The following is a 9,829-nucleotide window of genomic DNA, read 5'->3' as shown; positions in this document are numbered from 1 at the left end:
TTTTTTAAAATCTGTATTATCATAGCACCTAATGGTCCCAGTCATGGACCATCACCCTCTTGCACTTGGCACTGGACAAGCATGTGCAGAGGCAAAGTACATTCCCCAGGTAATTTTCAACTCAGTTATGAATAAAGATAAAATGGAGGGATACATCATGGAAAGCACAAACAAACAAGATTGGTTGATGTAATACAGTAGATTGAAAAATGTTGCTTTGATGGGGCTCTTCTTTCACATTTCAGTCTTCCAAGAATCATTTAAATTAGCTAAAATCCCTTGATTTCTTCCCTAATAATACTTTCCCAGGTGACCATATGCCACAGGGATGCTGCATGATCACAAATGGGAAAAATACCAAAGATCGTAAGGGGAATGAGTCATGAAGCAGCAAGACATGTTCTAAAAATATTTACAAATCCTTAGTTAGAAGAAAAAAAAAAAAAAAAAGGCTGCTGCAAATAGCACTCCTTGGACAACAGGAATCTTTGTATGGACAAACAGCACATGTACCAGAACAAATGGACAGCTTTTCATGTGAGACCAATTTTCAAAGAGCTTATGAATGTCTCTCTCCTGAATTTCTTCTTCAATTTTTACTTAAACTATCCTGAGTCTTACATATGGAGAAGGAACAAGCTTAATCGGGGCAACTGTAAGCCTTTCATCAATTCAATTATCCGGTAAAGGGCTCACTTGTTGAACTCAGCCATAAAATGTTAGAGTCGCAGCGCTGCTCCTGTCTATCAGCTTGTGTCCCTGAATTCTTTGTACCCTTAGGGATGTTTTATCTTTTGAGAAATGTGACAGTCTGCCTTTGGAGACTGGCCTCGGCACAGCTCCATAACCAATATATTGACAGATAGAAGGTAGTGTGGAAAGCGAAGCAGTTCACGACTTGTGTCTGTCAAGCTGCTTTCCTCTGCAGACACGGGACCTTTAAAAGTTATTACAGGACCTTTCAAACCATTACCTTACATTAATGACATCAGATTTATTTTTTCAGGGATCTATGGATCTACAGCAGTACCACATTTTCTCTCATTTCCCAGTATTTTTACTTTTTGGGAAATAGGATTAAAATATTATCACAACGCTAAGCACACACAGGGCTTATCTTATTTGCTGTTGGAAGGACAGGCTTAAAATGGAAGGAGAATTCACTGATACTGCCAGTATTTCTGACATTTTCTACTGAAATGTGACTTGATTATTTCTATATGTAAACTTGAATCTGCAGTTTCTCTTCCCTCCATTTTGAAGAGGGAGGAAGGGAGACCACTGTTTCAAAGTAAATGATAACCAATCACATCACCTCTAAGAATATACTAATCTATAAAAATTAATTCAGAAGAACACAGGACTGGCTGTGGAATATTACAGGCATCCTCATTTCTGATTTTGCAGGACACTAAGATATGCAGCCGTATTGACATCAGTGCTTCATCTTGGGGATAACACTATACAAATTGTTCAATGTTGTGATTTCCTCCTTGTTTTGCTCTCCCTGACTATCACTGTTTCTGTGCCCCGGCACCCTGGTTAGGAGAACATGAGTCAGAGTCTCCTGAAAACCATTTTCATTTAAAATCAGGATTTCTGCAAAGATAATAGAAAATTACGTAATTACTTCTTATGTTGTTCTTTTCCTCCTTATTGCAATCCCTTCAAGATCGAACTGCCAAAATATCAAAGGACATAATATCCAGTTGATTTTCTGAAACTTTAGTTTAGAGGAAGCAACTCTCTTGAAGAGATAGCTATATCTATATATATGACAACGTATTTTAATTTCCTGTCTTTAACCGAAGTCACCAGCCTAATGCTAACACAACGTACTTATTGGACCTTGAGATTTTTTGCTATTTTATGGCCTTTTAATCTTATGTTCTTGCATATGATGTTTAAGAATGGTGCATCTTCAGGACGACATGATAAAAGCTTTCAGTCAGGAGCTGGGAGCGCATTTAAGAAATGCACATTTTAAATCAGCCTTTAAAATCAGTGGCAAATATTTCCTAGACAAAGTAGTAAATTCTCTGGTCTAATGTAGAATGAAACAGGTTTTGGTACTGGGTTCCTGTCCTTTCTCTCAATGAAATAATCATGTGTCCAGGTAATGGTGGACTATATTGCTGTCAATATCACTTTCACGTTATTAGGTTCAATCAATGCTGGATAAAAGGAAAAAGGGTGGTCAACAGGCAATCTGGCTTTCAGTTTAACACTCCCTTGAGGATTTTCATTATCCTTTCCTTTTCTGTTCTCAAGGTTAGCTCTAGCTAGACTATTTGTAGCTTCAGCTTCCTGGAGATAATGCACATCCACAATAGCCTTGGTCCTCCAACGTCAGAGTGCCCTTCCACCTAAATAAGCAGAATCCCGTCTTTTTTCTATTATTTGTGACCTTTTCCTGGGTTAAAAGGTGACTCCTGAAGCAGACAGGTTTCACTTCTTATGGTGATTGCAGTGCAAAAAGCACGCTTCTACCTTGTTAGAAGTGACATCACTGTACATTAAAGACATCATATCTCCTTTCATATTAAAATGCCTGTCAGTTCTGCTGCTCGCAGGCTGTAAATCTGCCACAGTATCCCGTGCTTGGGAGCTTTCATTATGAAAATATGGAAGATAAGCACTCCACTTTACTGTCAAAAGGAAAAAGTAGTCTGGTAGTAATGAGGTTACTTTAAAAATAAATACACGATTCCTTAAACATAGATTACTTGATGTGGGGCAGCTTTTGAAAGCAATATTTTTTATTTTAATTCCTAAAAAAATTCAAGCTTAAAATATAGTATGAGTAAAGCTTGCATACACAGTCCTGTAGAATTTATTAATGCATAGATTTTGCACTTGCTCATGCAGTAAATCATTAGATTTTCCTTTGACTTTGGCCCTCCAGCCTTGAGAGAAATGACATACTAGAATTTAACCTGTTTTTCATCTTTATATCATATAGATACAAAAAGACTTGTATGTTCTGCAAGACAGTGACAACACTCAGCTGTTGTTCATTTGACTGTAGAAAATATAGACAGTAGATAAATACCTCCTAAACAGCAAAGAAAAATAGAAATAATTACTGATCATTTTCTCTCATGACATCATTAGGATCTTAGTAATACCTTCCCTATTACATAGTTTTAATCCATTGATCTGAAAGCACTTTATAAGTATCATTCTTTTCGTTTTACAGAGGAGAAGGTTAGACAGAGAGGTGAGAAGACCTGTCTCAACACTTGAGAGCAGCTCAGCAGCAGAAGCCAGAACAGATCCTCCCTCTCTGGACTAACTTGTCCCACACTTGATTTGCTCATTTCCAACTGGAAATTTGCATTGTTTGCTTGTGTAACCCTGAGTTGTTTACACAGCGTGTGATTATTCATTTATTATTCATTATTCATCAATGGGGTAAAATTATCACAGGTATTTCTTTATTATTACAAAAAACAAATTAAAAATCTCCTTATCCATTTTGTGCAAAAACACTAACCCACTGTTATTCCCCATTTCCACCAGAATTCCCTCCAGCTGAGGAGATTTCAGCGTGTGAGCATAGCATGTGTATTTTCACATTTCATCTTCCAAATGACATACTCCATTGTTGATACTCTGTTTGAGGAGCCAAAATGAGCAGTTTAAGAGTTATTTACGGGCAATGAAGCCTTTCACCTCCAAGGCATTGATTTTAATGTCCGAACCCTATACCCAGAGATAGGAATATATATTTAGGCTGTCCTGTGTGTATTATGTGAAATCAATTGGTAATGTCAGTCCCAAGTAGACAAGCGCACAGGTGAAAGCCATGGGGGAAAGACCCCAACAAAATAAAAACAGAAATAGGAAAAAAATAAGGAAATTATTTGGATGAGGAAGGCAAATGTGTAGGAAAAATGTAGTAACTGAGAAGGTGATATGGTTGGGATATGGTCTGATGAGGCAAGAACAGAGGATTGCACGCATGTCATAGAGGACACCAAGAACGTGTGTCACTCAATGGAGCTGTAAGCAAAATGAAATGAGAAACCAAAGAAAAGCGTGTGAACGCAGTGTGCTTCTTCACCTTCCAGTTTCTGCTGAAAGCAGAGAGGATTTTCTTCCTCTTCTTTGTAGAATGAAGTCCTCTGCTGATGTAGAGCAGAACAGAGAGAAGTAATGAGAGCTGTAGTTCTTTAATGATCCAAGTCATAAGGATTTATAACCCGTTTTACAGCAATGTTGCCAACACTTTCCTGGCCACAAAAGCCTGCAAGGACTGAGTAGGCTCCTGTATCATCTGTCTTCTGCTCACGAGAGGCTTTTGAGCCTCTGCAGTTCCACAGTCACAAACCCTGTCTATGCGGAGTGCTTTCGTAGCATTCTCCACTGTTTCCAACAGCCAGGCAAGTCCAGCAGCAGCAGCAGCAGCAAGGGTGAGATTTCTAATGCCAGGTGGTCTGGATTGCTACAGGCACTTTATGCTACTGCCCTCTCAATTTTCCAGGTAGGATCAGGTGAGTGAGAAAAGATGGGTGTTGCTTTTTGCCCTAAAGCTCCTACAATTCCTAGGAGTGGTGGAGCTGCGCTGATGGCACAGATGGCAGTTTTGCCTGCAAGGCATAAACCAGACTGTGGAACAGTGAGTCAGTTGCCCTGCATCATTCCCCTCTCCTAGAAGATAACATTCCTCCAAACCTGTTATTGCAGATCTGGAAGAGTTAGTACCTAACCTTCAATATTGTTTTATATAATTTTTCCAGGAATGTATTTTTTCTTGTAAAAGCAGACAAGACTAAAGTATAGAGGAATATTTTCTGGCATGTGTGAACACCAGGGAATCAGATCTGAACATTGTGTTTGAGGTTATACTACCTCTGAAACTGCAGGCCCTGGGGACTGGGTAACAGGCAGTCACACCAGATTGACAGATCTATATTTATAGATAGAGTCTTTATTTTCACTAGTGTATCCATTGAATTTATAATAGAGTTAAAAAGACAAGAGTTGTATAATGTACTTTGTGAAAAATTAACTTTTGACTTAATATGGAACATTATGCTACTGTTCTATTCCTAACAAAACTGTTTATTTCATATATATACAACTTCTCATCCTCCCTTTTGATTTTACCCATTTTTGTTGTTATATTACAAAAGAATTGCATTCTATTTCATTCCCTTAACCTCAGAAATAATGTTTTTTTAGTCAATGGCCAAAAATTGGAGCCCATTGGAAAATACCAGCTCACAAATGCTCTAGGAGTGACCTAACATTGACATTAAATTGCATTTTATTTCTAAAGAAATTGAGCTCTTCTGTTAGCGAAGGCACACAGTGACAATAACATAACCCCTGTTATTTTAAATAATTAAGGTGGCTGAACACTCTTTAACCTTCCTTTTTCACTGAAATTCAGGACAAGGTATGTATTGTTCTTACCACACTACAAATTAGATCTGACTCATGTTTGCTTCATATCCCCAACTCTGCATCAGAAGCATTTCTAGGGAGCTGGGAACTAACTTTGCAGATGATTTGCACCAGCAGGTCAATTTAAAGTGACCACCTCAACTTGTGTCTGTGCTTAAACTTGATATCAGAGTTTTCAACCTGAGGTACTGAATCAGCTTCATCGAATTGGCTGTGGAAAAGTTTACACTGAAATGTCATCAGGAATTGATACTCCACAAAGAAAAAATAAAGAATGCGTGTTTACACGAATGTAAATATTCTATAGAGTATAAGCACAAAAGGCTTTGTTCCAACTCCATCATATTTTACAAAAAACTCTAGCTAAGTGGTGCAAAAAGGAATCAGGTGGGGCTTCCAGCCTTTACTTAATACAAAGCACAAGTCTGACATGATCTGTCACACTGTATTTTAACTGGACAGAAAGTAGGAGACACAAACAGGTGACAAAAGGTCATTGTGTCACTTAAGCCGTATAGGAGGAGATGAACATCCCAAGGTGGTGGACACACTGTAAGAAGCTGAAGACAACAGAATTTTGTTAGGCTCTTGTATCTAAAATCTGTAGCACAAACATAATACTTTTTTGAGTAAGGTTCCATTCAAAAATACATTAACTTTTTAATTGAGAACATGGCAGGATATCAGCGGTTCTGATGATCTTAGCACAGCATGGGAAATAATGCTGGATAACTAAGCATCCATTTACAGGGAAAATATCTTTGAAGTTTCACTGTATGGGCAAAGACAATCATTCAAATGCTGAAAGACTTGAACTCTCTCATCCAAATGCATGCAAAGGGGAATATCCAACCTCTTAATGCTCATGAAAAAGCTGGTCCCTTGGGAAGCCAGGGAGTGCACTCCCAGGAACTCGGAGGGGGTTAAGTGAACTCTGAAGGCTTCTGAGGATCTTCCATTTCTTTTTTATGAAACTGAAAGTATAGGAGACAGAGAGAAAGCCTCAGGCTGAGTTCTTACATTATTATCCCCAGCTCCATTGAAGAGCTGCTGACGGTTCCTTGTTCACCAGGAAGTTTGCAGAGCAGGAAAAGGAGGAAGGTCCCAATACGTCCTTTCTTTCTCTTCCTTCTTCATGCAGCCTTCAATTCCTTAATGTCCTATTCCTCACACTGAGAACATCAGAAGACGACTTCTAAGAAGCACAGATCACAGCCAAAGAGCACAGCTCCAGAAGGAGGTTTTGAGACCTCAGCTGTATTTTCAGTAACTTACAGAGGCATCCTTAGTACTGAGAAGTAATTGGAAAAACTTCTGCTGGCTTCAGTGAGAGCAGAGTTTTGCCTTCCACCTCTCAAACCCCAGAAATGCACTATTGTGTTTGCTTCAGGGCCCTCAGGAAACCATGCAATAGCAGTGCTAATCTTGAATCGTGGAGCTTCTCCACCTCAGCACTATTTCATGGAGGCTGATACCTCCTTCCAGCTCCCCATTCTCAGAGGCTCTGAACAAGAAAAGTTTCCCTGGATTTGGAACTTGAGCTTGGGCTCTTATTTTATAGAATAATTTTTTTAAATTATTTTTTCCTTTTTTTCTAACCTAAGAAGGCACCAAAGTTAATTGTTAAAATCATGTGGTATGCTCTGATTGGGGCCGGAATGGATTTGTCCTCTCTGACACAAGTTTTAGGTGAGGACTGTTTAAAGATTGTGGCTTTTATTCATCCGCTCGGTGTAGCTGGGGATTGTTCAGGCTGAATTCAAAATGTGCCACAGACATTCTTTTGTGATCTGGATTGTTGTTCATCTGCACTTATATAAACGATGTGCAATTCACAGGAGAAGGAGAAACCGGACACTCCTTCTGACCCATTCTGTGTTCTGTAGCCATCTCACTCTGAAAATTCTTTTATTTCAAGTATCTGGGAGAGAAAAACCTTCCTAACTTTGAAGTGGGTTTTATTGCGTTGATAAGAGAAAGAGAGAGAGAGTGAGAGAGAGTGAAATCCCATTTCATTTTTAAAGTTAACGGTAAAGTTTTAATTAGGTCCTCTGAACAAGGATTCTGTGATGCTTTATGTTTAAGAGTTAGCAATAGTACAAGATCCACAGACTTCCATCTTAAAGTTCAGATGACAAAGGCCAACACACCTCTTTTCTTTGTAACTCTGTAACCATTTATGTTTGAGGTGAAGATGTTAATATGGAAATTTTGTGAGCTGGGAACGACTACAAACTCTATCATTGTAATTTATGACCTTTCATCTGAGGCCAAATGTAAAGGCAATTGCAATTGTTCTATATCTCAAGGCCAGCACACAGCAGATGTGTGAAATTTGGAGCGCTAGACATAAACTTTTATTACCAAATTATAAATAATTTCTATCACTTACAATGTTCACCTTTCAAGTTCATCTTGATTAAAACGCAAGGGCAGCATCTCACTGATTTCCATGAGTTATACAGCTGAAAAAGCTCTACCATGGTACACTAGGAAAAGATAAAGCAATGCAGCATTTAAAAAAATCTACTGAGAGCGAGGTATGCAACATTTTAGAACAAAATATGTTTTAATCTAGAGCACAAACAAACAAAAGATAATCATTAGTCAATGACACCTGAATTATATTTTCACTCTTGGAGATTTGGAATCCTTAAGGAGTCCATTTAAGGCTAATTTACCTCTGGGAACAGCACATGAGACTGCTTTGAGACCTGTGGCAAACCAAGGAAAATTACCCAAGATTTGGGTTCATGACTTGGTCTCAAACTATGGAAGAGGGGAGCTAAAAATATCGACTTTGCCAATCTCAATGCCTAAAGCTCCGATGTGTTTGTGAGGTTCACAGGCTGTGAAGCAGGAAAGTACATGGATTTTCTTGACTGACAGCAGACAATCAAAGTATCCACACACATAGAAGCTGTAATTAAGTATAAGCCTCAGCGAGCTAGAAAGCAGCCTATTGAGCAGAAGGCAAAACAGCTCATCAGTTTCTGATGGCTCAGAAAGAAAGAAATACAAGTTCTGAAGACAAACTCGTAAGAAATAAAACAAAGAGGAAGACTCACAAAACAAAGTGTCCCTGGTTGTATTTGCAAAATTGCCATGCAAATTTACCAGCCCAGGCATGAAAGTTTTATTTGCCCAATCTTTATACTGGAGATTGATAACAATGAAAACAGGAATATTCCCTTATCAAAGCATTACTCACTGAAGCCAGGCAGCCAAATAAAACTTTGCAAGTCTGCTCCCTGGAGTAACTATTTTATGTTCCTTTTCTGCTTCAAGTACTAGATATAATCAAGCACAGTTGGATGCTCCTGATTAACATGACGGTTGCCTGGAAACACAGGCACAGTGTGGCCAAACTTCCCTGACCGAGCCTGTGCTTGAACTCTGGGACAGGCAGGTGAGTGAGGTCGGGTTTGCAGCCCTTGCCTCTTAAAGCCATTTAGTCTAAGCTTTGGAGAAAAAATTGTTACTGGACACGTGTTCAAAAAGAGAAGATAACTCTAGAAAGAAGCAAGAATACAAATCTGTCTTCTGAAAAGCCATGGTATATTTTCTTTGTATCATGAGAACTGAGAAGTTTGGAAAGGTACTAAATCAATAATGGACGAATAAAAAAACCCAACAAAACAAAACAGTCCAGAAGCTTTCACAGATGATTAACTCCTGTCACAGTACTAAATCCTAAAAAAAAAAAAAAAAAAAAAAAAAAAAAAGAAGTATTTTCCAGACATCAGGAGATAGCTGTGAGAAAGCAGGAAAAACAAGTGAGATGACAGTAGAAGAGTAGAAGGTGAATTCGGCTTCTCCTTGTGGCAAGTTATTCCCAGGTGACTTTAAAAAAAAAAAAATCTCTTAGGTTTCTATGTTCACCAATTCCTCTGCGAAATGAACTGAGCGGCACCTTCAGCACTTTCGTGTCTGCTCCTGGACAGGACACCTGCGAGGTGCTCACTGTGTCTCCAGTAAGTACAAGATTATTTGGGAATCAACAGGATCTCATTAGAGTAGAATACAATAATGTACTGGATCGTATCGGACATTAGGAGGAACTTCTTCACAGAAAGGGTGATTAGACATTGGGATGGGCTGCCCAGGGAGGTGGAGGAGTCACCTCCTGGAGGCATTTAACGAAAGACTGGATGTGGCACTCGGTGCCACGGTCTGGTTGACACGGGGGTGTTGACTAGCAGGTTGGACTCGATGATCTCTGAGGTCTTTCCCAACCTAACTGGTCCTGTGGGTTTTTTTCCCACAAGACATCTTTTTCCTGTAAGATTCTCTCCGTAAGAAACCGATGGGACGTTATATTGTGTGGAACTCTAAGCAAGACACACAAAACCACCCCCATGTCCGTGAGGGATCGGGGCTCGTCTGCCGCGATCCCCCCGCAGCGCGGCCTCAGCGC

Source organism: Corvus brachyrhynchos, unplaced genomic scaffold (genome assembly GCF_000691975.1).
Source record: "Corvus brachyrhynchos isolate BGI_N302 unplaced genomic scaffold, ASM69197v1 scaffold229, whole genome shotgun sequence".
NCBI classification, from domain to species: Eukaryota; Metazoa; Chordata; class Aves; order Passeriformes; family Corvidae; genus Corvus; species Corvus brachyrhynchos.
This window is presented reverse-complemented; position numbering follows the sequence as displayed.